Source organism: Clarias gariepinus, chromosome 15 (genome assembly GCF_024256425.1).
Source record: "Clarias gariepinus isolate MV-2021 ecotype Netherlands chromosome 15, CGAR_prim_01v2, whole genome shotgun sequence".
In the NCBI taxonomy this organism is placed as follows: domain Eukaryota; kingdom Metazoa; phylum Chordata; class Actinopteri; order Siluriformes; family Clariidae; genus Clarias; species Clarias gariepinus.
In genome coordinates, this window is record NC_071114.1 from 16464793 (window position 1) to 16491196 (window position 26404).

Here is a 26404-nt window from a genome sequence, read left to right on the forward strand (position 1 = left end):
TACAACAGCAGAAGACCCCACCGCATATCACTCATCTCCACTACAAATAGGAAAAAGAGGCTACAATTTGCATGAGCTCAGGAAAATTGGACAGTTGAAGACTGGAAAAATGTTGCCTGGTCTGATGAGTCTCAATTTCTGTTGTGACATTCAAATGGTAGAGTCAGAATTTGGCATAAACAGAATAAGAACATGGATTCATCATGCCTTGTTACCACTGTGCAGACTGGTGGTGGTGGTGTAATGGTGTGGGGAATGTTTTCTTGGCACACTTTAGGCCCCTTAGTGCCAATTGGGCATCGTTTAAATGCCACGGGCTACCTGAGCATTGTTTCTGACCATGTCCATCCCTTTATGACCACCATGAACCCATCCTCTGATGGCTACTTCCAGCAGGATAATGCACCATGTCACAAAGCTTGAACCATTTCAGATTGGTTTTTTAAACATGACAATGAGTTCACTGTACTAAATTGGCCCCCACAGTCACCAGATCTCAACCCAATAGAGCATCTTTGGGATGTGGTGGAATGGGAGCTTAGTGCCCTGGATGTGCATCCCACAAATCTCCATCAACTGCAAGATGCTATCCTATCAATATGGGCCAACATTTCTAAAAAATGCTTTCAGCACCTTGTTGAATCAATGCCATGTAGAATTAAGGCAGTTCTGAAGGCGAAAGGGGGTCAAACACCGTATTAGTATGGTGTTCCTAATAATCCTTTTAGTGAGTGTATATTCCTGTTAAATAAACATCTAATTGTATAATGATTATGAACATTTCTTAGTTAATAAATATTTATTTTTTCTTTTTTTCTTTTTTTTTTGTAATTAAATAAAACTGTCTGCCATGATAAATGATTTGGTTAAGGATAACTTAGAATAACCTGTAATTTACTCAACACCTTTTGGCCAATAAGAAATTTCTGAAGTGCTGTTATTTATTTATGTATGTTTTTTTGTCTTGGGGGGTGGGGATGGGGGGTCGTTGAGGTAAACTTCCTGAAGTAAAAATTTTCATCACACATCCTGTGACACTTTCAAACATTACATTTTGTTTTTCTGATTTAACACCTTAGTCTATTGGCAAAGACCTTGCTAATGAGCTGATGCCTTGAATCGAGAGGTAGTGCTAAACTCAGTGAAGTTGTGGCCCTCAAGGACTGGAGTCTGACAAGTCTCTGCTGTGTAGACAGGCACAACTTAATTACCAACACTTCCTTAACTCACAGCTACCAGCATTTCAGTCTCAAGAGACATGGTGTAATTTTTCTAAATATCTGTGTGACAGGGTAATTTTAAACGTCCAGCATTCTGTCAGAGATGCCCATTTTGCTTAACAACTAGAAAGTTAGGACTGCTTAACATGTAGGCACAGGTAACCAAACCATGTCGTGGAGAACTCCCTGTCCAGCACATTTAAGAGTTTTCTAGCTTGAAACACATCTGATTTTACTGACATGTATTTCTGAATTGAGGAGGCAGTCTTAGAGAATGCTAAAATTATTCACAACATGATACAGTGAATTATGTTTTACTTTTATGATTTTTAAATTGGATCGAGAGTTGTTTAATAAAAATGCATAGTTTTTATAAAAGCTGCTTGCTAGGGATGGGCTTCAGCTTTGCCATGTGTGAAACCTACTTGCCCATGATGGAGCGTCTTGTTTTAAAATTTTGACTGGCTATGTATGTGAGCACACAGTGTTATGTTTTGGTTTTAAAATTTTTAAGGAACTGCATTGATTATTATAAATTATGAGCAAAATAATATCTTCAGTGACCAAAAATCATTTCGTCAAATGTTTCAAAAAGTATCATTTGTTTTAGAAACAGCACTGTATAAAAGCTTGTCAATACAACCTTTTAAATCCTGGCAGGATAAAATACAGTTGATCTATTTTTTTTAAACGTATTAACAGCATAATTTATTTTGCAAATATAATAATAAATATTAATACAAATACAACAACAACTACTACCACCACTCTAATACCTCTAATAATAATAATAATAATAATAATAATAATAATAGGCTTACAAGTGGTGCAACATTGACCGTATCTTTGTGCTTTTAAACAAAGCCATCCATGTCTGCACAAATAAGAGAAAAAAAATTGCGCAAGCTAGGGAAGCATACCCTCTATTCTGCTATTTGTAACAGCAACACTAGACAGTCATAAGCATCTAAAAGTTACTACATTCTAGCAGAAGTGGGTAGATATATCTTTCCTTAAAATGTGTTATACCACCCCTGATGTTTTATGGGCAGCACTTCAAAAAGATGCAGTTGACTGGAAGCATGTGCCTCAGGGGAAGCATGTGTTAGTCTTTACCCTTGCTAGTTGTTAGCTGGTAAGTCTAAATTGACCAAGACTTACTTGCGTAAAAAAATTGGAGGTAAACTTTTAAAACTAAGTAAATAAGTAAGGAAGGAAGTCAAGTAAGTAGCACATAAACAAACAAAGAGAAAACAAATAACATAGGGCAAAATTTATAAACCATACATTGCTCACAATGTAGAATTCTTCTGGTTTAACATAATTTGGTTAGTGAAAATTTAAGGCATAATTTTGTGCATTAAGAACAGCACTGATAACCTCGACCACCACACTCTAGCCTTTGGCTAAGTTCTGCTTCACTTGAGCTTTAAATTGGTCACAGAATATAATTGGCTAATTAAAAGCAAGAGTCAGTAAAGGCGTTGGTGTTTAAGGGTCTTTTAGATATTCTTCAATAAGGCCTTGTCTGATATGCTGAAAGAGGTACAGAATTTGCTCAATAGAGCAGGTAATTACTTGAGTGAAATATCCCAGAAGTTATAGCAAACAGAGATCATTTAACTGTGGACCATGTCCATATCAGGGGCCTGTTGATAAAGGTGAGGGGCCAGATGTACATACATGAGCAGAATAATTTCACCAAAAACTAAAGCATATTAAATGAGGCAAAGAGTTATGTAGTGCTTTTTAATAGGAACGAAGCACAATACCCTAATTTTAATCTAGTGGCTGTTCAATGTAATATTCTAGGAAAGTACTCAATCTGCCCATTACTGTGTAGAGTTGCAGCAGGTCATTTTAATAATATAAGTTGCGAGGTGGGGCCTCCATGGATTGAACTTATTTAATCAGCACATCCCACAAATGCTCGATTTGATTCACGTGAGTATGTATATTTGTTTGTATGGGTACAGATATGTGTACAGTATGTATGTGTATGTATGTGTGTGTATGTATTGTGATGGCAGGCCTAGAGCCAGCGCTCTTACTATCTGCCACCCCCATACTCAACCAAGCAGAGGAAAACCAAGCAGAGATTCAGCACTATGGTCAGCTCCACCTCATGCACAGAAGGGGTGGGGCGTCTCAACTCACTGTGGCCCAAGACAGTACAGCACCTACCATCCCGGTGTCAACAAGGCTTACAAAAAGGGAAGAAACAGCACCAAATGAGTGAATAGAGTGTTGGATTCAAGACTCATGGTCCCTCTTTTCTGCTCTTTCTTTCTACCTGGGACAACTGGCCAAGAATAGGATTGTGCCTCGGCCTTACTGCCTCCTGTCCAGCCTGTCACCTGGTCAAGAGTCATTTTGTTCTTTTGATCAGAAATAAATGCTATATAATAAAATGCTACAGTTTCAATAAACAATCCCCCAACCCGTTTACATACAGGTACAATTTTGGCTATAGTTCCAGTTATGAAAACATTACAATGTACTTGCGGATCATATTATGCGTAAAAGAATGAGCAAAGCACCTCTTATATCTTATTGCACTGCATAGTATGGATTTATGGGAGTCACGTGACAAAAAAACGAATGACTCGGAACTAGAAGACTCATTGAGAACCATTTAATTCTGTTTTCTGCGTACTGCACTGCATAGCGTCTATGGAAGTCATGTGGCAAAAGAACAAACGATTTAGACCAAAGATATAAAGGTAACCACTTATTTCTGTTTCCTGTACATAACCTACAGAGTTTTTGCGATGCTTTGCGCATGCGCGCACAGTAGAAAATGAACAATTCACTCTCCGAAACTACTCGTTCTTCCGAGTTACATTACGTTAAAGATTTGTTCAAAAAGAAGGAATCGTTTATGAACGACTCATTAATATTCCCGGAGGTCACTGGGCTTATTCCTCAATGAGTCACTTCCCCCAACCACTGTATATTTTCAGTGTTTCATGAATAGAAGAGCACTTATTTCGTCAACCTCGCGTTCCCTGTGTCTGTGTTCTGTCCTGCCCCTGCTAAACGCTTTACAGTATGTATACATATATGCACTATATGTGTGCATGTGTATGTATAAGTGTACAGTATTTATTTGTATAGACATGTATATGTATGCACATACAAACATAGTATATATATATATATATATATATATATATATATATCACATATACACACTTTTATGTGAGTTATTAAAGCTCTAAAAATACTGCATGATCTTAGTCGAATTTAGGATAAATATTGTCGGCAGTTTACAAAAAATTTAACAAAACTATTTATCTCAACAATACATGCACCTGTATGAGAAAAAAAACATACAGTAAGAAACTGATTATTTCACAGTGGTCTTCTATCACTTTTCCAGGTTGCCCAATACACAGTAGTATACATTCTGTGCAATAAAATGCTAACACCTGAGACTACTATAAATGTTAACAAAAAGATGTATGTGCGGTAATCTTCACCATATCAACAATAAAGAGAAGTGCACTGCTTGTAGACATTCTGTTTTTGGACAAAATGTTCACCGATTGTCGCGCCTTGGGTCTGTGCATGGAGTTTGCATGCTGTCTGCAGATTGGCTAATTGGTAATCCCAAATTGCTGTGTGTGTGTGTGTGTGTGGGCGTGTGTGTGTGTGTGTGTGTGTGTGTGTACGGTGCGATGGATTGGCACCTTGTCCAGGATGTACTTCGGCTTTTGCCCCAAGTCTCCCGGGATAGGCTCCATGCCCTCACGACTCTGTACAAGTTAAGTAGTATAGAGGATGAAGATTATGTTCCCTGGTGTACTTGATGCCCAAAACTAAACACATCTGTCTGTGACTCCTCTGTCCTTCTTTTTGTGTTCCATAATAATCACATGAAATCATGGAAATTATTCTGAACACACTTTCCATGTCTAGTGGAACCTAAAATAAATCAATTATTTTGTTTTGTGTGTGTTTACATCTTTGTGTGTTATTTTTGTGACAACATTCGTTTGAGGCCTGAAAGCTTCTTTGTGTAGAAAATGAGAAAAAGAGCGTCTGTCTGGCTTTCTGTTGACAATACGTTATTTTGATCAGTGATGAAAACTCCAGACAGCCTGCTTTAAATTTTAATTGATGAGCAAAATAAAACTCGTGCACACACAATACACAAAACAAAGCCTGGAGGGACAGCGAGAGAATAAGGCCTGTTATGAATGAGATGAGAGAATATTATGGCATTTTCTGTTCATAAGACGGTAATATGTAAATAATTCAGAGCTAATCATGCTTAGAATAACTTGCTGGCATGGCAGCGAGTGAATAAAGCTTAATGGTTTTAGGCTGTCTCCACAGATATGATGAGGTTTTACCTCATCCATTTACTTAGTAACCTAACATATTTACTTACTCTCTGTCTCAGTCACTGAATGACTAAAATATGATTATATATGATTTATACAGATTATAACAAAATTTCATTGTAGCACCTTTCAATTCTAAAATCTTATTTGTCAGAAGATGCTAATGAATTTTTTGCTGTGTTTGGTCCTCTGTTCATTAATTTTGTTTTTCCTTCTTTTCATTTATTTTTATATTTTGATTGCAAAGCCCTGTTTCTTTTATGTCCGACCCCTTCCTGTTTGGATCATGACTTATTCAGATGGAAAATAAACAGCTTGCAGTTGTGACAAATGGTATATCAGGATTGACAGCTAAATGAATAAACAGACAGATAAACAGAAAAAAAGACAGCAAGATATGACTCTGACTTGTGAGGTAGAGGCTTATCAAACTGCATGTTTACTCAACATCTCCAAAGATTCAGTCTGCTATAAATATCTCCTTCTAGCCAAGAGAACCAGAAGAACTGTTTATTATGCTGCTTTCTATGCTTTCTGGACTCTCTTTCACACACACACACACACTCACACGCACACGCACACACACACACATACTCGGCTATGCATGTGGACTGTACGAACCTGCATGTTACTGCTGCAAAATTCAAGGATATACACACTATGCAAATACAACTGTGGCATACTAAGCTTCAGTTCCATGGAGGCAGAATTTAACAAACTAATCAGATGTTATGGTGTGATCTATACACATCTTCTTAAATTTGACCTATTTCTTGACCTGCCTATTTAGAGAAGACAGCAGAGTTAAAAGTGCAGCATATAGACCTGGCTAGAGTTGGCTTTAGTAAGAGAAGCTGTACTGACAACTCTCAAACAAATTTGTGGTCAGGTAACAAATATAAAAATTTACTAAAAGAATTTCCTTGAGGCAGTTTATAGTTTCACTTAGGTTTTTTACCCACAGCCTAAAAAAATCTGGTTAGATTTCGAACATACATTTATGTTTCTTAACATTTTAATGTTTACAATTACTGTAGCTGCCTAGGATTTAACACCATACTTCACCCTCCTACTTTGATAAAGGAGTCCATAACACAAAGAAAAGCATAAAAATGATCATAATGTCATGAAACGTCCACAAAAGATATAGCAGATATTTTTCCTTGTTTTGGATATTTAAAAAAAAAAAAAAAAACATGTCATGTTATGCAGCATAGTAAGTGAAAGCACTGCCACTGTAGACTCCTTTCATGAATGTTAAATAAACTGTTAATTGCTGCTAAATAGTTTTTATATAGCTGATAAACTGGTTTGTGGACTAAATAGTATGTCATTTTGATCTTAATGAATAAATGCTGGCAAAGTGCTGTGATATAAGAGAATAAGACATGTCTTTACACTTATGATATCTGACTAAAATGTGTCATTGATTATTACAGTTAATGAAACACTTGAAGTGTAAGATTTTATCCGTATGTGATCCCAGTGCTCAAGAAGCATGAAACTTTAAAATGTTAATGGGTATAAAATCCTTGGTGCTCATTAAAATTCAAAAGAATCCTGTGTAAAACCATGCTCAATAGATTTGGCGTTGTATTATTGGCAAATGTTGAGCAACTTTCATTTAAAATATAGTACTAAACCATTTTCAAAACAAAATCAATTATGCATTATTGCCAAATGTACAGAGCAGGCTGAAGCTGAACCTAACAATGCTGACAGGGTAGTTGCTGATTTTTACTAATACATTTTGTGTTTGTGTGTGTGTGTGTGTGTGTGTGTGTATATAATCACTAAGATGCTTCTAATGCTTCCCCTCTCATCAGGCTTGGTGTCTTCTGTTAGGACTGATTAAGAAAGGCATTTGAGAGTGAACTCTTCCAAGCCACTGCACTTTTTTACCTGTTAAAGATCGAACAATTATTAGTTTGTCATTGACTTAGAGCTTTTGTGTATACTGTAAGTTGCAAAAAAAAATACTGCATTTGACAACTTGTTTAATCTCTAGATACTACTGTGTATTAGTGATGTGCGGGTCGTCTGGTAACCCGCGGACTCTGCGGGTCGAGTTGGCGCGGGTAAAGAAATTGTCACTTTATTTGCGGGGCGGGCTGGGGCGGGTCATTAAAAACTAAATTAAATAAAAAATCCATGTATGTTGCATGCAATTCCCTATAGCCTATAGTAAATATTTGGGAATATTTATTTTAATATTTTATTAAGATCTTTGATAAGGTTACGTCACGTGACAAATCACGAAAGTGCCAAACAGCTACCGCTGCCAGTCACAACAAAAACAAAGAAATAAAAGTGAAGATGGAAGACGAGGTGCAGGAGAAATTGAGGTCGGGAATTTACATCATTAAAAGAAAAAAAGCTCAGGCTGCTAAATCTAATGTTTTAGCATTCTTTTTTTTGCACAGCAAACTTAAAAACGCTAAATGAACATTTCCTTGTGATAAATGAAAAAAACAATGTCAGTATTTATTTAGTGTAGGCTGTAAACTGTAGGCCTGCCCTATACAAATCTAAAATAAAAAATTGTTTAGCCTAGATTACAAACGCTGCTTTGTAAATGTTTAAAATGTGTACCATTATCTTGTTATTAATATGACCTGATTTATCGTTCATATTCATAATCATATGTTGTTGCCAGTTTACAGGGCGATGTTTCCAAGCACTTTCAGGCTGAAATAAAGGCTGTTTTCATTTGAATTGAGGTTGATGCGCGGGTCGGGTTAGAAAAATACCCGACCCGCGCATCACTACTGTGTATGTATACTTATATTTCCTCATTGTACAGAAATCAAAAATCCTCTTTGTCATGGTTGATTGTCTCTCACTGTGTGGTTTGTCTTCAATGCTGGTTTCCCCATCTTTAAAATTTCCTCATCCATCAGTGCAGATTGCTTTGTTCATTAGTTATCCTAAACTTACCAGGTCTTATAAAAATTCTTCTAAGGTCATCTCAAGGTTATCAGCGTTCTATGTTCAGGAAAAACACTGCATGTGTTACAAACCACCAGCTGCAGCAATGACAATGAAGTAAGCGTGTGATAAGCGCCTGATGGGCATGGTGCGATCTGACCAGACCTACAGTAGTAATAACGTGATTCAGTACTATTGGACCTGGCGAGTATGTGTGTGTGATAGGATATTAGGGACAACATACTGTAAAAGACGAGACCTGACAGACACATGGCTGGGAATGAAACAAATGCACATTTTTCCATTTTGAATTTATTCCCTTAGCATTCTTTGATATTTTTAGGATGCAGTGGGAACTTCATGGTGTTCATCAGAGCGTGACGGGTCATTAGATTTTCCTTTGATGTTGTTTAATGAGTTCAGACCTGCCAATCCCAAGGAGAATTTATGAGTAATCCTGAGGCTCAATATTTTACTGATTTATTGATCACTGAAATCCGGATAACACAAATTACCTTACAAGCAATAAACACTTTATTAATAATGATTCTGTACCAGTAGAAGGAAAAAAGCAAGGTGAGTTAGGCCAAAATAATCATATAATGTTGATATTGAAGTCAGACAAAAAAAACTTTTTTATTTGTGTTAAAAGATTACTTTTTGAATAATTTGTATGTGTTAGATTTGACACTTTGTGCACTTGGGTATTGCCATTCTTGAACATGTTTGGGTCTCTTAGTACCAGTAAAAATAAAATTGTAAAGCTACAGAACACAAAAGTACACCATACAATTACAGTCATAAGAAGGAGAAAATATAGGTGTGATGGTCAGCTGTCCACAAACTTTTGTTCATATAGTGTACATTATATTTTATTTCACATTTATGAACTTTAAGTTTTAAAGCTCCTTTAAAACACTTGCCAGCTCTGCCTGTTATTCTTGCAATTTTTGATGCACAGTTGGAGGTAAATAGAAGTTTTAATTAGGATGCTTGGGCAATGGAACACAATATGGTAGAAATGGTCAGGGTCATAATACAGGCAAAGGTCTGGCAAAATAAAAACAGGCATGAAAAAGGAATAAGCAAAATTTCATTGAATTGAAGCAATGTTATAAAAAATAATGAACCAAAATAATGTAAGAGACTGATAAAGATATACAGGAAAAGATTCCTTCAAGATATTGCTGCTGAAGGTGGACTACAAGCTATTGAATCATGGGGGTATTTAATAATGTCTACATGTTTTCTACCGCTATAATTAATAAAAAAAATAAAAAAAAAAAAAGTTTTTTTTTTTTGCACAAAACACATCTTTTGAACATGACTACAGCATGATAATTTACATTCTGTGTAAGTGACGAAATAAGCAAATTTCAATAGTAAAAGAGAAACATCCATGTGTTGCCCAGTGCCAAGGATGTGGAGTGTGTAGGACCTGCCAAAGGTTATCGTTGTCAGTTCCATTCTGTACACACACTCTTCTGTGTCCTCTAATTTATGCCTTGCAGTGGCACCAATTAGCACCCTGGATGGCATGGTGGTATGCAGGTGGCCTGCGCGCCTACAGCTGCGAAGAGTTGCAGATCTGCTAATGACTTGCTCCGGAGAGGGAAGCAGAGCCGAGGTGACATCCAGAGAGCCGTGGGCGTCTGTGTGTTACTGAGAAAAAGAACCACGATAAGAGGAGACTAAGAGATGTCAAAGAACTCAAGAGTTACCATTTGAGCATCACCAAGTCTGGCCTGTTGTGAAAATGTAATTTTTAATCCAACCAAGAAATGCAGAAAAGTCTGTTTTCCTCCGGTTTATTTATTTTAAATGCATTTTGTTTTATTTATTTATTCATTTATTTATTTATTTAGAAAAGCATTCTTTTTTACCTTAGTAAAAGAATGTCAGTATTTTATTTATTTTACTGTTTTTGACCCACCTTAATCTGACATTGAACAACTTTATGTTTTAGCCCCACCCATTTAAACTAACATGCTGCTGTCATATTTCCCTAAAATGTTTATATGCATAAATGTCAGTGCTACACTTGTTACTACATCTTATTATTACACCTACAGTAGGATAAATGTAGTACAGTACTGACAGTGCTACACTTGCTACCACATACGATTACATTTTCTTTTTTTCTTTTTTTACGCAGTCCAGAGGAATAGTTCTTCAGGTTTCTTAGAAGACTTTTTGGTGTTACTTTTTGCTCTCATTTTCATTCCAGTCCCTGTACCTGACCAGTTTTAAATGAGTGTTTTTGTTTGTTAAGCCACACTGAGATCTGTCAATCATTCAAGCATAAAAAATAAAATCCAACTTAAGGCATGAACCAGTGAGATTATTAGTGATTAGTATAGTGGTGATGCTAAATGCTGAGTAGTTGAGACAGACAAGAGGGGTGCCTGCTGAGGTTGTTTCATCAATCTTGAGGCAGTTTGCAACCTGTCACAGCAAATAATTTGTTCCCATTTCTTTAATTTAGGTAAATTATTTTATTTAATTTAGTATCAAGAAATGAGGGCTGCCTTAAGACTTTTGCACACTACTATATATGTCACATTTACTAGTACAGTGAAACCTCGGATTATGAGTAACACGGTTTGCAGGTGTTCTGCAAGACGATCAAAGATTTTTAATAAATTTTGACTTGAAGTCTTGGTTTACTGAGTACCGAGTATCATGTATCACGCATGCCCTTTTTGTTTTGATGCCGAGCATCACATGATCACAACTAAGCCAACTGTTTTTCTCTCTCTTGCGCTGCAGAATTGTGGGTAATCGTCTCCCCTGCTAAGCTTTAGTGCGTGTCTCTTACTGGTATAATCAACATTCGTGCACGCGTATACTGTTTACTTTAACACTGTGACCACGTGTGTGTGTGTGTAAAACATATTTTATTTTGTGTCTGTATGCGTGTGTGTACAGCGCGCGTGTAAAGCAAAAGCAAGTCTCATTAGAGAGGTTAAAAATCCATTTTCTCTCCCTGCTTAAGGCTTAGCCTGCGCTTTGTGTCTTTGTGACACTGTGCCACACACACACACACACACACACACACACAGCCCCTTCACTTTCACCTTCACAGACACACACACTCTTTCTCTCTGCTTTACACAGGAACACTGCTCTGTCGCAAATTTCTAAGGGTAAAAAACTGTTTCCGTTGTGGGCGCGCATGTGTGAAAAGAGTGGAGGAAGGATAACTGTGTGAGATGAGAAAGAGGGGAGAGGGGAGCTTACTTTAGATTCACATACACCCACAGTGCCTGAGCAGAATCTGTCGGAATTTATTTTTCCTTTTTTTTTTAAATAAAGTGCAGGTTTATTTTTTTATGTATTTATTTTTTGGGGCTGTGGAACAAATTATTTGAATTTCCATCATTTCTTATTGGAAAATTCAATTTGGTTTACGAGTGTTTTGAAATATGAGCTTCCGGAATGAATTACGCTCATAATTCAAGGTTCCACTGTATATACATATACACATTTACTGGTATAAATACTGTACATATCGCTATAAGTAATTAACCTTCAAATATTATTGTCAAATTTATTGTTTTAAGTTCATTTATTTGATAAAAAAATATGTTGTTAATTTCTTTTTTCTGAAATTAAGTTCAAGAAGGGTGTGTTTTTAGCTTTGTTTGATTTAAATAATGGTGGCATGCTAACTTGAAAAAGAATTTAAAGTTCAAACCAGTAGCATTTGTAAAAAATAAAAGAGCCCAATCCCAGCACCACCTACATCTCATACACCATCTGTCTTTATTTCAGGGCAGCTGGTTGCTAGCTAAGATTTAAATGTATTCATCTGGCAGATGCTGTTAAACGATTTACAGGTGAAATGCAAGTCTGAGCATGGAGCTGAGCTAAGGGTGAAGACCACAGGGTTATGCTTTGAGAGATTTAAAATTGAGATACAAAATGGATATAGATTTATGGGCTTTAACTGTCTGGTAGTCATGGAATTTAACCTTAGAACCTTTCAAATTCTTATATTCTGGTCCAAAAGCCTGATTCAACAAAGCTGTAAGGTGAAGTGAGTATGAGAAACAGCCGTTATTCTCTCTCAGATTGGATTTCAGATGAATTACCCTGTAAAAGCTCAAGTGCTAACTTCTATGCTTGGCCAAAACTTCTCCTGTAAAAATAACTCCAACATTGGGGTTAAACTCCACCCTTCATTTTGACTTCACCAGTTCCAAAAACCTGTGCAGCCCCAACCCTGCCACATACATATAGCTAAGGGTTAGTCCTGACCATTAAATCTTATCTCTTACAAAGTAACCCTAAGCATTGCAACATTCACCTTACCCCCACCCCATAGCCCACCCAATTTGCCACCATGATCACCCAACCCCACACCTCACAATAACATTTCTCCTTTCGCCAAGCAAACACTGTGCAGATTTGGTCCGATTTTAGCCTCTGTTCCGTTACCTTGATGTGCATATCGTGAATTTTTCCTGCCAAACAGACAGACCATACTCCTGGCATCTTCTCAATTATCTCCGTGTCAGTACACTTTTTAATAATAATACTAAAAGTAACTCAGCTAACTTTTTTTAGATTTTTGTTAGCTTTGGATATCTTGTGTTAATCGTATTAAGCGTGAGTTAATACGTTCTACACAATCAATAACAATTGCACAGTGTGTGTCTGGATTAAACCCGACCCGTCCAACCCTAAGTTTACCCCACACCTATAACTCCACTCTTACAGGTCTCTTTCTCCTCCATGTTTCTTTTACTTATTTGTTTATCTTTACATTTATTTTCAGGTTCTTTCTTTCATTCATTCCTAGGCAGATGGTTTTACTTCCTCAGGGAAAATTGCCAATTTTACTTCTCAACTTTGTGTGTGTGTGTCAGGGAGACACAGGAAGGGTCTTTCTGTTCTTGACTGACTGCTGGAACAGTACATTCCTGATGGGGCTTCAGTTTATCAGAGTGCTCAGAGAAACATTCTGTCTAAACAAACAGACTAATGGTCAGCAGAAAATACTGCATTTTCTACTGCACTACAGTTTAAAGAAGTAATTCTGTAATCTTTTATACAAAATGCTCTGAAACATATGCTCTGAAACAACGTGATTTCTGACCACTCATCCTCGTGTTTAGTGATTTTTATGATTAATTCTTATTCCTTAAACACTTCAGAAATTATGTTACTTTAACATTTTCTTCCTCAGGAGAATGGCGTGTGAAGAGGACATGGTCCCTGTGCAGATATGGACAGAAACACACAGAAAGAGGGAAAGATAGAAAGAGAGAAGAGAAGAAAGAGAGAGAGCTGTCCTCAGCAAACCTCTGTACAGCAGACTCAGCCTCCTGCATTTTTAACACCCTGAAAATATTATCATCTGTCACAGCACTGTCTGTGCTCCAGGCGCCGAACTGAAGAAGTGTTTAATATTGAAAATGTAATTTTAAAACCGGTACGTACCAAATGCATTTATTAGACCTGAGAGAGTAAGACAAGCAGCACTTTCATAGTCATAATCTACTCTACAGGTAAATTCCTAGAAAGAGGAATAATTCTGCCAGACACCTTCTCAGTTGGTAAACTAATTCAACAATTTAAACCCTGACAATTTAGGTGGAGTGTGCAAAAGTAATAAAAATCATAAATCAGAAGAAAAACACTAACAGAGGTGCTGTCTGGTCCCAACATGATGGGGTTCATAAGTACTATTATAAACAGGAGTTTAAACTCTGAAACAGTAGGCAGAGCTAAACTGTGATACTATTGTATATAATCTGTACAAAAAGGAGCTGAGACGGTAAAGCTACAGGTAATGTTAGTTGCTGTACAATAAATATTGGAAACAGCCCTCGCATGTATCATTTCAAGGCAATGTAAATGGAGACATAACAGCCCAGATGTAAATGTGCTTTCTTTACTTAAAATGAGTTCACAGGACAAAAATGTTTGAAAAGTCCTTTACTGTGTTATGTGAACAGTAAAAATATTAGCTGCATTTACAACCCAACAGACCAATATACTCTGCAGTGTGGTCTTATTTGTAAATAATCAATGTAATTTAATGTCCTTAGAATGGCAATAGTACTAATTACATCAGCTAATGATGCAAACATATGTAATATAGGTATTATATGGAAGTATATTAGTGCCAAAATTCTTCAAAGCAAAATAGCAGGTTGCATTACATGAACTGAAAAAAACGTGTTGTAATAAAAAAGTTAGAATTTTTCTGCATTGCAATTTAATCTGAATTGAAAAAAATCTTTGAAGCACTTACAATGTTTGAAATTTTTGCCACTGTAATTTATTCTTTTTTTATATTTCAAGTGAAAATGTAATTCAAGCATTTAAAACTTGATGCAAAAATATTCAAGTTACTAAATTGCAGTTAAAAATATTTTCAAGTGTTAAAAATACAATCTTTATTATTTTTCAATCTTACAAATTCAGGTAACAAAATTCAGGTTGCAAAAATTCAGGTAATAAAATTCAGGTCGCTAAAATTCAGGTAATAAAATTCAGGTCGCTAAAATTCGGTAATAAAATTCAGGTCGCTAAAATTCAGGTAATAAAATTCAAGTCGCTAAAATTCAGGTCTTCACATCCGGGATATCACAGGAAGAGCAGTGGAGAGCCGATTGCTGCTGTCCGTGCCGCAGTGTACTTTAAAGTGTGCTTCCGGCTCCCTGTGCAGTCTACTTCTTAGAAACTACTTACCGATCAGAACGCAGCCCTCTTAAATAACAGGCTGGGTTGCCAGTTGCACAATATTGGGTGTATGTGGTAAAATGATCCCTCTGCCGTAAACGCTATATTCAAAGCAAAGCCGGCGCTCTTTCATTCACACGCGAGAGCGATGGGTTTCCCGCCCCTGCGCTCGGTAATGTAACGTCACATTCAGCAACAAGAGGGGATTAATTTCCTCAGCAGCAGCAACAACATACATGCTGTTTACACTTTGTTAAATTTATATTGCTTATAAATATAAAGGTAACCATAAAAACTTTGTAATTAAGAAAAACCTAAAGTGTGGATAGTACGGTTTAATGTCAGTCTGATTAAAATAAAATAAAATAAAAACACATTTTCTGTCACAAATTATTTTATGCAACGCAATTACAACATTTCAGTTTAATATTTAGTATGAAGTCATAAGTCTTTATGTAGTTTAATCTTTCTTACAAAATATAAAAATTTCTCAATGTTTTAAATGCTCTTGTACAGTACAGTATATTTCAATTGTACAGTATATTTCTATTTTTCATGTACAGCATATTTTTATTTCTATTTTTATTTTTATTTCTATTTTTCCTAGTTTAATTTAATTTTTTCTATTTAATTTTTCTATCTTATTTCTTTTATTCATATTTACTTCTATTATAAGCTTTAATTCTCTTTTAGGGTCACTGGCAGTCGTATAAGCATTTCACTACATTTCGTACTGTGTATGACTGTGTATGTGACAAATAAAATTTGAATTTGAATTTTGAATTTAGTTGTTTGAGCAGTTAGTAGTATATATGTATGTGTGACTGTTTCATATATGTGTACACAAGCGTTTCATATGTGTGTGCATGAATGAAGTTTGATTTAATTTTTTTTGTTTACTGTACGGTGTAACAAACTCGCTACTATTAATAGTAAAACAACTGCCTGTTACAACGGCGCCTCATAAATACCTGTCACACTGACTTTGTCACATATAAAATTGTACATTTATGGCTGCACTGCAATTAACCCCATTTCTCCTTTTTATTGTAATTTATATATTTTTTATTTATATCCTTCTTATATATTGTAGCGTTTTTACGCCGGGAAGAATGCTGGAGAGACGAGTGAGCTTATTTGCTACCCAATGCAATGGCTGGGAGTACTTTATTAAGCACACAGCATATAAGGCATGAGCAGCACCTTCACTCAGGAGCCTACATCCAATTCAGCACTAGCTTGAACTGGAGCACATTTCACACGTCACACACCTCAACACACACACAACAGGGCCGAAGTCACTAACCCAAACACCTTTCCCCATCATGGTGAATACACCGACATCCCCGCAAGGCATGCTGGTCGTCAGCAGCCGCCCTGCCCACGCCACACTGCCCCCACCCGAGCTGTGACCGTCCCTGGTCACCATGACGAACTCCGTTTCGGAGGCGTGGAGGCGGTCGGCGCTGGCGGTGGGAACGCCGGCGTCCTTTGGCAGGTGAGGGGTGAACGCGAATGTAGTCCTGAGGCGGTCCGGCCTCCAGAGTTCGGTGGTTCCCCGGCGTGCGGCTGGTGAGGTGCAAGACGGTCCCGGTGGGGCAAAACTCGTGCCCGCCCTGCCAACCGCACCCGGTAGATGACATCGGAGAGCCGAGCTGGCTGTGAGTGTCCACGCCCATTCGCCCCATAGGTGCCCCCACCCAAAAGTCTTGCAGCGGTGCCCGCGAGCCCTGGGTGGGGCCCTTCTGCCTGGCGATGAGCGGTTCACAGTTCCACAACCCGTGGGAAACAGTGGAGCCGGTGTCCACGAGCGCCCGCAGTAAGACGCCGTCCGGCACACAGTCGATGTAAAGCCCCGCGGGGCTCCCCAACCGTCCACCCGGCGCTAGGTTAGCGGCTGCTGGTGTACGCTGTCCCTCAGGCCTGAGAACGTTGAAGCGGTAGTCCGGCTGTCCCTCAGACCTGAGAACGTTGCAGCGGTAGTCCGGCGGTCCCTGGCCTCGGCGTCGTCGCGGAATCTCGGAAGCGGTGTCGAGGCCTAGCCGCGACGGGTAGCCCTGTCCCCGGCTAGGTTCACGAACCGAGCGCCACTGAGCTGTGGGCGGTCGCTTGGCTCTTCCGCCGCGATGTGCCGCCGATATGGGCTCAGCGCGCTCGGCCTCACGCAGCGGCAGGCCGCTTTGCCGGCTAACGGCGCACGGAGCTGTATCTTGCTCCGGCGCTTGCGCAGCGCCAGGCTCCGCCCCGAGATCCAGCACCGGGATTCTAACGGGTTTGAGCGCACAAAGGAGGACCTTCTAAAAATCCAAGCGGGCCGCCGAGTAGCAGAGCGACTACTCGCGCAGAAGAAGCGCTTTCCTGGCGGAGCTAGCGCGAGCACACCACGTCAACCAACGCGGAGCGGGAAGCAGAAAATCCCGGCGCTGGATCGCGGGGCGGAGGCTGGCGCTGCGCAAGAGCCGGAGCAAGATACAGCTCCGTGCGCTGTTAGCCGGCAAAGTGAACTGCCGCTGCGCGAGGCCGAGCGTGCTGAGCCCATATCGGCGGCACATCGCAGCGGAAGAGCCGAGCGACCGCCCGCAGCTCAGTGGCGCTCGGTTCGTGAACCTAGCCGGGGACAGGGCTACCCGTCGCGGCTAGGCCTCAACACCGCTTCCGAGATTCCGCGACGACGCCGAGGCCAGGGACCGCCGGACTACTGCTGCAACGTTCTCAGGCCTGAGGGACAGCCGGACTACCGCTTCAACGTTCTCAGGCCTGAGGGACAGCGTACACCAGCAGCCGCTAACCTAGCGCCGGGTGGACGGTTGGGGAGCCCCGCGGGGCTTTACATCGACTGTGTGCTGGACGGCGTCTTACTGCGGGCGCTCGTGGACACCGGCTCCACTGTTTCCCATGGGTTGTGGAACTGTGAACCGCTCATCGCCAGGCAGAAGGGCCCCGCCCATCGCTCGCGGGCACCGCAGCAAGACTTTTGGGTGGGGGCACCTATGGGGCGAATGGGCGTGGACACTCACGGCCAGCTCGGCTCTCCGATGTCATCTACCGGGTGCGGTTGGCAGGGCAGGCACGAGTTTTGCCCCACCGGGACCGTCTTGCGCCTCCACAGCCGCACGCCGGGGAACCATCGAACTCTGGAGGCCGGACCGCCTCAGGACTACATTCGCGTTCACCCCTCACCTGCCAAAGGACGCCGGCGTTCCCACCGCCAGCGCCGACCGCCTCCACGCCTCCGAAACGGAGTTCGTCATGGTGACCAGGGACGGTCACAGCTCGGGTGGGGGCAGTGTGGCGTAGGCGGGGCGGCGACTGACGACCAGCATGCCTTGCGGGGATGTCGGTGTGTGTTCACCATGTTGGGGAAAGGTGTTTGGGTTGGTGGCTTCGGCCCTGTTTGTGTGTGGGGGTGTGACGTGTGAAATGTGCTCCAGTTAAAGCTAGTGCTGAATTGGATGTAGGCTCCTGAGTGAAGGTGCTGCTCATGCCATACCTGCTGTGTGCTAAATAAAGTACTCCCAGCCATTGCATTGGGCAGCAAATAAGCTCACTCGTCTCTCCAGCATTCTTCCCGGCGTAAAAACGCTACAATATATTTGTGTTTGTGTGCAAAAAGTGCATGCACTGAGGAGCCCGCAATCACAGCTCCAATCCACCTTCCCCCACCCATCTCGCCCCTTGCTGGTGAGTACAGGGCGTGGTGTCATGAGAGGTCATCTGCTTTGTGTGTTGTGAACCGGACCTGTGAACCAGAGAACAAGAAGTATGGAGAAAAACCACTTAGTTATTCATGGATTGGGGTCTTTTGCCCTTGCCCACCATTGTAGAGAAGCAGGGTCTGTTACTACATTTTTTTTTACATTTTGGCAGACGCTCTTATCCAGAGCGACTTACATTTTTATCTCATTACACATCTGAGCAGTTGAGGGTTAAGGGCCTTGCTCAAGGGCCCAACAGTGGCAACTTGGTGGTTGTGGGGTTTGAACCTGGGATCTTCTGAACCGTAGTCCAATGCCTTAACCACATGCCTTAACATGCCGTACTAGGGTGAAGTGCCGCCCTTCTAGACAAAGTTCCTCTACTACCCACTTAATGGCAAAGGCCTCCTGGTCAACGGTCGCATAGTTTTCCTCTGCATTTGTAAGTTTTCTACTTACATACAGACAGGGTGTTCTTTACCCTCGAAATCCTGAGAAAGGACTGCCCCAACCCAGTGTCTGATGCGTAGGTTTTGACCATAATGGGCCAGCTGGGTACAGAAGGACGGGGAAGCTGTTGAGGTGGGTCTTTAATCTATTGAATGTCTGCTCTTTCTTGGCTGTCCAGCAGATTCTCTCCGGCAGGCTTTTCTTCAGAAGGTGGAAACGGGGTGCTGCCACAGAGGGGAAGAAGGCACAAAACATCGATAATAATTTGCCAGCCTCAAAAAAAGAATGTACCTGTCTTTTTCTTTGTTGGGCAGGGGTAAGATAGGACAGACTTCACTTTTTTTAAATTATGGTTTCAGCATGCCATGCCCAGTCTGATATGCAGCAGCATAAGGACCATGGGACTTCAAGACGATGTCCATAAGCAACTGGAAAGTAGCTGGGGCTCCTGGGAACTGAAATGGAGGACCCGGTACTGCCAAAGGCCGTGATTAGTGGTGAAGGCAGTCTTGGCTTTCCCGTCCAGTGTAAGGGCTACCTGCCAGTAGCCTTTGTCAGATCCAAAGTGGAGATGAAACGAGCCTTTCCCAGTCTGTCAATGTGATCATTTACACATGAAAGCAAAGGTAGATACAGCTTTAAGCTGCCGGAAGATGTTACAAAGTGGTGATCGACCCACCAGGCTTGGGCATCGTAATGATGGAGCTGAACCAGGGGCTCGTTGACTCCTCTATGATGGCATGTCGTAGCATGCTGTCCACTTTAACATTTATGGCATGACGCTGGGTCTCCGTGGCTCATTAAGGATGTCGTGGTGCACCAGATGTGTGAGCCCCGGGTAAGTGGAGAACATGTCCACAAACTGATTCACAAGCTCCGAAAGTCCTGATTTTGAGTGGGTATCAGATCTTCTCTGCAATCAATTTAATTCAAAGATGCTCTGTTCTGTGGCGGAGAGAGAAACAAGACCTGAGGAGCAAGATATAGATATAAATTATTATGGTATAGCTCAAAGCACTTGCGCTTACCCAGCTGTTGCAGATGCTAGTTCACTGGCCAGTCTCTTTTCACAATTGTAAAAGGTCATTGACACCGGGCCAAGAACTTATATGTAGCACTGGGGAGGAGCAGCAATATGCGATTGCCCACTTTGAACTTGCATGGCTGAGCCGGACAGGCATAGGCATACAATGGAGCCACTTATCATCCGTGTGGCCTTTAAAATGGCCTCCATGGCTCCTAGAGTAAGATTTTAGATAACAAAAATACATTTTTATCTCCTGTCTCCCCAGACTCAAGTGCTTCCAACTCCTATTGCCAACTACTGTCTCTGTGTACAGATCTGGACATTAAGAACGCACGTTTCGAGAAAAGAGATCGTGCGGCAATATCGTGTTTCAGTCTGAAGTATTGTGTGTCTACTGAAGCCGAAACTGTATTATCTCTTCTAGGCCCCCATTGACAGCAAGCGACAGAGCTCATAAACTTGTCGAGCTCAAACTGTATATAATCATACTGATATGTATTTATTCTTCATTTTCTTCTCTCCTTCAATGATGTTCCTTTCTTAACTGCGCTTTCTCTATTCAGTATTAGTATTATTAATAGTAGTAGTGCTCCGAATTTATTATTATTGTTATTATTCTTATCATTATTGTAACACATCAAGAATACAAAAACGTATGATATATTAACCTAAAACATAAATTTTTTATTGTGTATATGCGCTTTAAATACACAATAAACAATAAACACTGCCTTTTGCAAAATGAAAGTGAGTTGCGTATGCGGCTTTTTGATCAAAAGGCTGATAAACACTTGCACAGATATAAGCAGATTTAGCAATAAAACAACAGACATGAAATTAAACAAACACAAAAATATGTGCTACTCGCTGAATACAATGCAACAGTATGCAGAATCCCTCGGCTTTGACTGCGTTTCTCCATTCATTAGTAGTAGTAGGACACTAAAAAATGCTGGGTTTCTGTAAACACATCATTGAGTTTTTTATGCTGGGTCAAAATTCTGTGTTATTTTGGGTACTTTAATCACACTGTTGGGTTTAGCCCTTTACTAAGAGAGCGGATAGCACTGTCCTCCGAGTGTGTGACGCTGCCCTCAACGGTGCATGAGCAAGCAGTTCTAAAGGAAGAGGTCGGCTGGTGTCACTTGGTTCGGAGGAAACTCGTAGGAAAGTCGGCGCCCTGCTGTAACCAGCAGATCAAAGGAGCAGTTATTGGCTATGACACGTAGCGTTCCGAGTTTGGAGGCCAGGTTTGGTTGGTTGGAAGCATGTTGAACGAGGAGATAATGTCACAAACACACACACAAACTCTCCATGCATACACACCTACAGTATGAGACGCGCGTGCACACTCACACAATATCTAAAAAAAAATGCTTTAAAATTAATCTAAAATTAATTCGTGTATAAACCCGCGGCGCACACTTTCACTTAACAAAAGGCATCGTTTTGATCCAAAGATGATAAAAATGCAGACATAACCCCCATCCCCAGACAAACAAAAAACACAAATATATATATGCTACTTGCTAGATAAACGATGGCTCCCCGTCACGGTTAAACACCAGAGGGCGCCATGCTCCCGGACTCCATTTTGTGTTCTTTTGTGTTTCCTGTGTTTTCTTTGTTTTCCTTTGAACCTCATTTTCCAGAGTGCACCTCGGTCTGGTGATGGGAGCACACCTGAACCGAGGTTAGCTAATTAAGTTTAGTTATAAATAGTTTGTCTTAGTTGAGTTTCCTTGTCTGGCATCTGTTGTGTTAACGTTCTGTTCAAGTTAAGTGGGTGTTATGTTTCCATGTTCTTGGTGTCATGCCTTTTTCTTTATCTTCTAGTCATGCGTTAGGTCCTAGCCATGGGTAGCTCCTAGCCATGTGTCAGCTCCTAGCCATGTGTATCTCCTAGTCATGTGTCAGCTCCTAGTCATGTGTATCTCCTTGCTAAGTTTATCTCCTTGCTTAGCTTAGTTCCATGTCTAGCCCTTGTTTAGTTTAGCAGTTGTTTAGCTTAACCCTAGTTAATGTAGCTTTTGGTTTCTCTCATGCCCCGTGTTGCTGTTCCTTAGTTTCCTTATGCAAGTGTCCATTTATGTTAAGATTCATTATTAAAAGAATTATCCCCAAGTTATCACCTCCACCTATATGCCTTCACTAAAGCCCACACATAGCACCCGTGACACCTACAGTCTTTGCCAACAGCAGAGAAGAGATTCTGCAGTATCTTTTGACACAATGTTGCTCTGAAGGACTATACTCGACAAGAATAAATAAAATTATATCAAATAAGAACTTTATCTAAATGCCAGACCGACCAAATTTCTTATTCACTGCTGAAGTAGTTAAATATGCTCATACTGTAAATACGGAGGTTACATTTTAAAATTACAATCACAAGTAAATTACAAACTGCATATAATGTTGTAAAATATGAATAAAACAGTATTAGACAACAATATATGATATGGTAGTATATGCAATGAAAAAGCTATTTACACGAGTGCTCAAATGTAGAGCAAACGCAATTATTAATGTATTATGTATATTTAACTTCATTCAGCCATTTAAGTTATATGAAAAAAAAACATGCCTACCAGCACACTATTATTTTCTGTTCAAATTTAAAGATGCCTGCGTGTGCGTGCAAAAAGAGAAGTAAAAAAATATATATACAAAAGTATATATAGTCTTTAATAAAAGTTAGCCTAACAAGATTGTTTCGAATGCTGAAGCAAACATGATTTTGTCTTAGTCTTTTTCGTTGGAAACCACGTGAAAGCGCGCTCAAAGGTGACACCCACTGAATCCCCAGTTACTGTAATCCCTCTTCTCACCTTTCATTCATGATAGGTGTAAAGTTATCAAATTGGTTTTGCTGATGGGGGACTTCGCAAAATTGAGGGGTTTAAAACAATTTAACTAGACCGAGCAGACCTACATACAAGGTGAGAAGAGGGATTACAGTAACCGAGCGACCTGGTGCGTTTTATATACTGTACAAGTGAAAAGTGAAAGTACTTTGCAAAAGACGAACAGCTTTATTTCAGTCAAAAATTCACAATCACATGACGTTCCACCTATTTTTTTTAGCCGTGGTTAAATAATGAATAAAATAATTTTTCAATGCTGGACACAAACAGCAAAAAACATTATGATTATTATTATTATAAAAAGCCCGAAGCACTTCGTGTTCATAAAATAATATTAACTTAAATGCTTCGGGCTTTTTATATATATATTATTATTATTATTACAGAAGACATTGATGAACTATACAGGTATATATGTATATGCCATGTCTTTTATTGTTTTGTTCCTGTTAAGACATTACAAAAACTATATAAGAAACTTTTGAAGCACGATTTTGACCATCTCAGTTCATCATTATGAAAAATAATATGAAACACATATACTGTACACACATTTATCATGAAAGATCTGTTTAAAAAAAAAAAAATTCATGTTTGCTTCAGCATTGGAAAAAATATTGTTTTAGGCTAACTAATTACTGTATACGCATTTTTTTGTTGTACGTGGTCTGGCTTTTAGATAAAAGCGCATATTCAGTGAAGCACAACACATTTATTTAAATTCCCGAATGTTGCTTGCGGCAAGTCGGCAAGTCATGGCACGCCACCCACTCAGTGCCTTCAGTAAGATTTGCTTCGCACAAACCTGTGCACCTCTAATGACAATGTGCCTGAGGATCAGCCCTAAAAACGAAATATTCAGTAAAACAGCTATAAAGCCTGTGCTTTTGTTGTACATAGTGAATTTACAAAGAACAGCATACCTTGCTGCTTAAATTCAGCTTCCATTAAAGTACAATTGTTGAGAGGTTGACACCTGCTTTTCTCTGTCCGAGAAAGGTCGCTGTGGGCTTTTAAATGCACAAGACGCTATAAAGTTTTACAAGTGGACTTATGATGCTTAAACTGAACTGTGCCTAGAGTGCAGCTTAATCAGCTCAGCCAAATCGCAATCAGATGGCTCCAACTAATAAGCCCTTTACTATTCAAGGTGTGCAGAGCGAGTGCACTTAGAGCCCTGCTGTGAAAGGAGCGGAAAGCCATGGGCATGAGACAGCCAGCGAATATGAGGGCCCCGCTTCCTGCGCTGCTCGACACTGGAAGCATGGTAATGCTGGCCCGCTCATCTGTTGTGTCACCCAATGCAACCGCATTTCTGTCACCTGTGTTCATCGCCATCAGGGTAAATACAAACTCAAAGCTGGCATACCTGTGCCTTAACTTCTAGGTTGCGATTGACCCAGTCTGCTTGAGCTGGAGAAAGGCTGCCATGATGCAGCCAACAGGGTTTGTGCAGCCGCCTACTGATGGCGGTGATGCTGAAAGTAAAGGTGAGGCTGTCTCATCAGTTGGAAAAGAATGGCGGCTGAGTACAACTACAGCGCAAGGACCCTCAACTTAAACACTGCTAGGATCAGGTGGTATCAATAAAGGGTGAAGTCAGGGCAGCCATATAATTTCTACTAATTTCATTAATCACCTACTAATTCCGCCCCCGCTCTGCTTATTCCACTGCCAATTATTAGCGTGCTTAACCAGAACTAACCAGAGATCTTCTGTGGATGTAGGCTGACTCACATCCTCTTGTCTTTTCATGTAATAATAGATAGGATCTATGATGTTGAGATCAGGGCTCTGTGGGGCCGAAAGCATCACATCTAGGACAAGCATCACATCTTCCTGTGACAAGCCAGCCCGATCAGCTTACTACATCCAGGTCTATGCTGTTTCATGCTCTCCCAGCTAATTACCTACAGTATTACCTACTTCTCTGTTTTTGCCCTCTGGATTTTTTATTGTATTCGGATTTCCTTCTGTGTATGATTTGACCTCTCTTTCTCTCTCTGGACTTCTTGCCCTTGAATCTGGATTTGGAAACCTCTTTGGATCTATTTGGCTTTAAACCCTGCCTATGGTTTCCACCCCAACCCAATTCTTGTAATCTTTAACAATCTGTGGTTGTATTTACGGCTACTTCCACATTTGCGGTGATTGGACAAGAGTGTTGTTTTCAGCAGACTCAGGTTCTTACTTTGTGCCGCATTAAGCAGCCAAAGCTCAGGCACTGGGATCACACACACTCATCGGTTGCTCCTACTTCCCAATAAAATATGTAATACAAGATTACATATAATAATACAATATTACATACATATACAGGGGAACCTCAGATTACGAGCATAATTCGTTCCGGAAGTGGGCTTGTATTCCAAAATACTCGTAAACCAAATTTAATTTTCCCATAGGAAATATTGGAAACTTAAATTATTCGTTCTACAGCCCAAAAAAATAAATACATAAAAATAATTAATACAAAATATAAAGTAAAAATAAAACACATTAACCTGTACTCTACCTTAAAAAAAGGTCCCATCAATTTATTTTTACATTTAAAAAAACGTAAAAATAAATCCCGACAGATAAGTGTTTCTGTTTGTGCACGCAGGGTGTGTGTGTGTGTGTGTAAAATGTGCGTGCACACACACACACACAGTAAAACAATCCTCTTAGGTTGCCAAACAAACACACAAACTCTTCTCTGTCGCGACTGTTTTCAAAGGTGAGGAGCTGTTTAATTTGTTTTTGTTGTTGTTGTTGTTTTACTTTACAGTAGTGATCCCGTTAGTATGCGCCCACGCGAGTATGACTAGCGATGTTCCTTGCTAATTTTTAAACGGTATTAAAAAACAGTCTCTCCATTAATGTGTGTGTGTGTGTGCACACGCACATTACACACACACACACACACACACAGCGTGTGTGTGTGTATTCACCCAGCAGGAGAGACGATTACCTACAATTGCACTGCAAGAGAGAAAAAACGTTGGCTCACTTGTGATAACGTGACACTCGGTGTTAAAACAAGAAGCGCATGCGTGAAACATGATACTCGGTGCTCGTAAACTAAGACAATGTTTGTTTTTCAAGTAAAAAATTATTTAAAATCGTTGCTTGTCTTGCAGAACACTCGTAAACCGCGTTACTCGTAATCCGAGGTTCCACTGTACTAGATTAC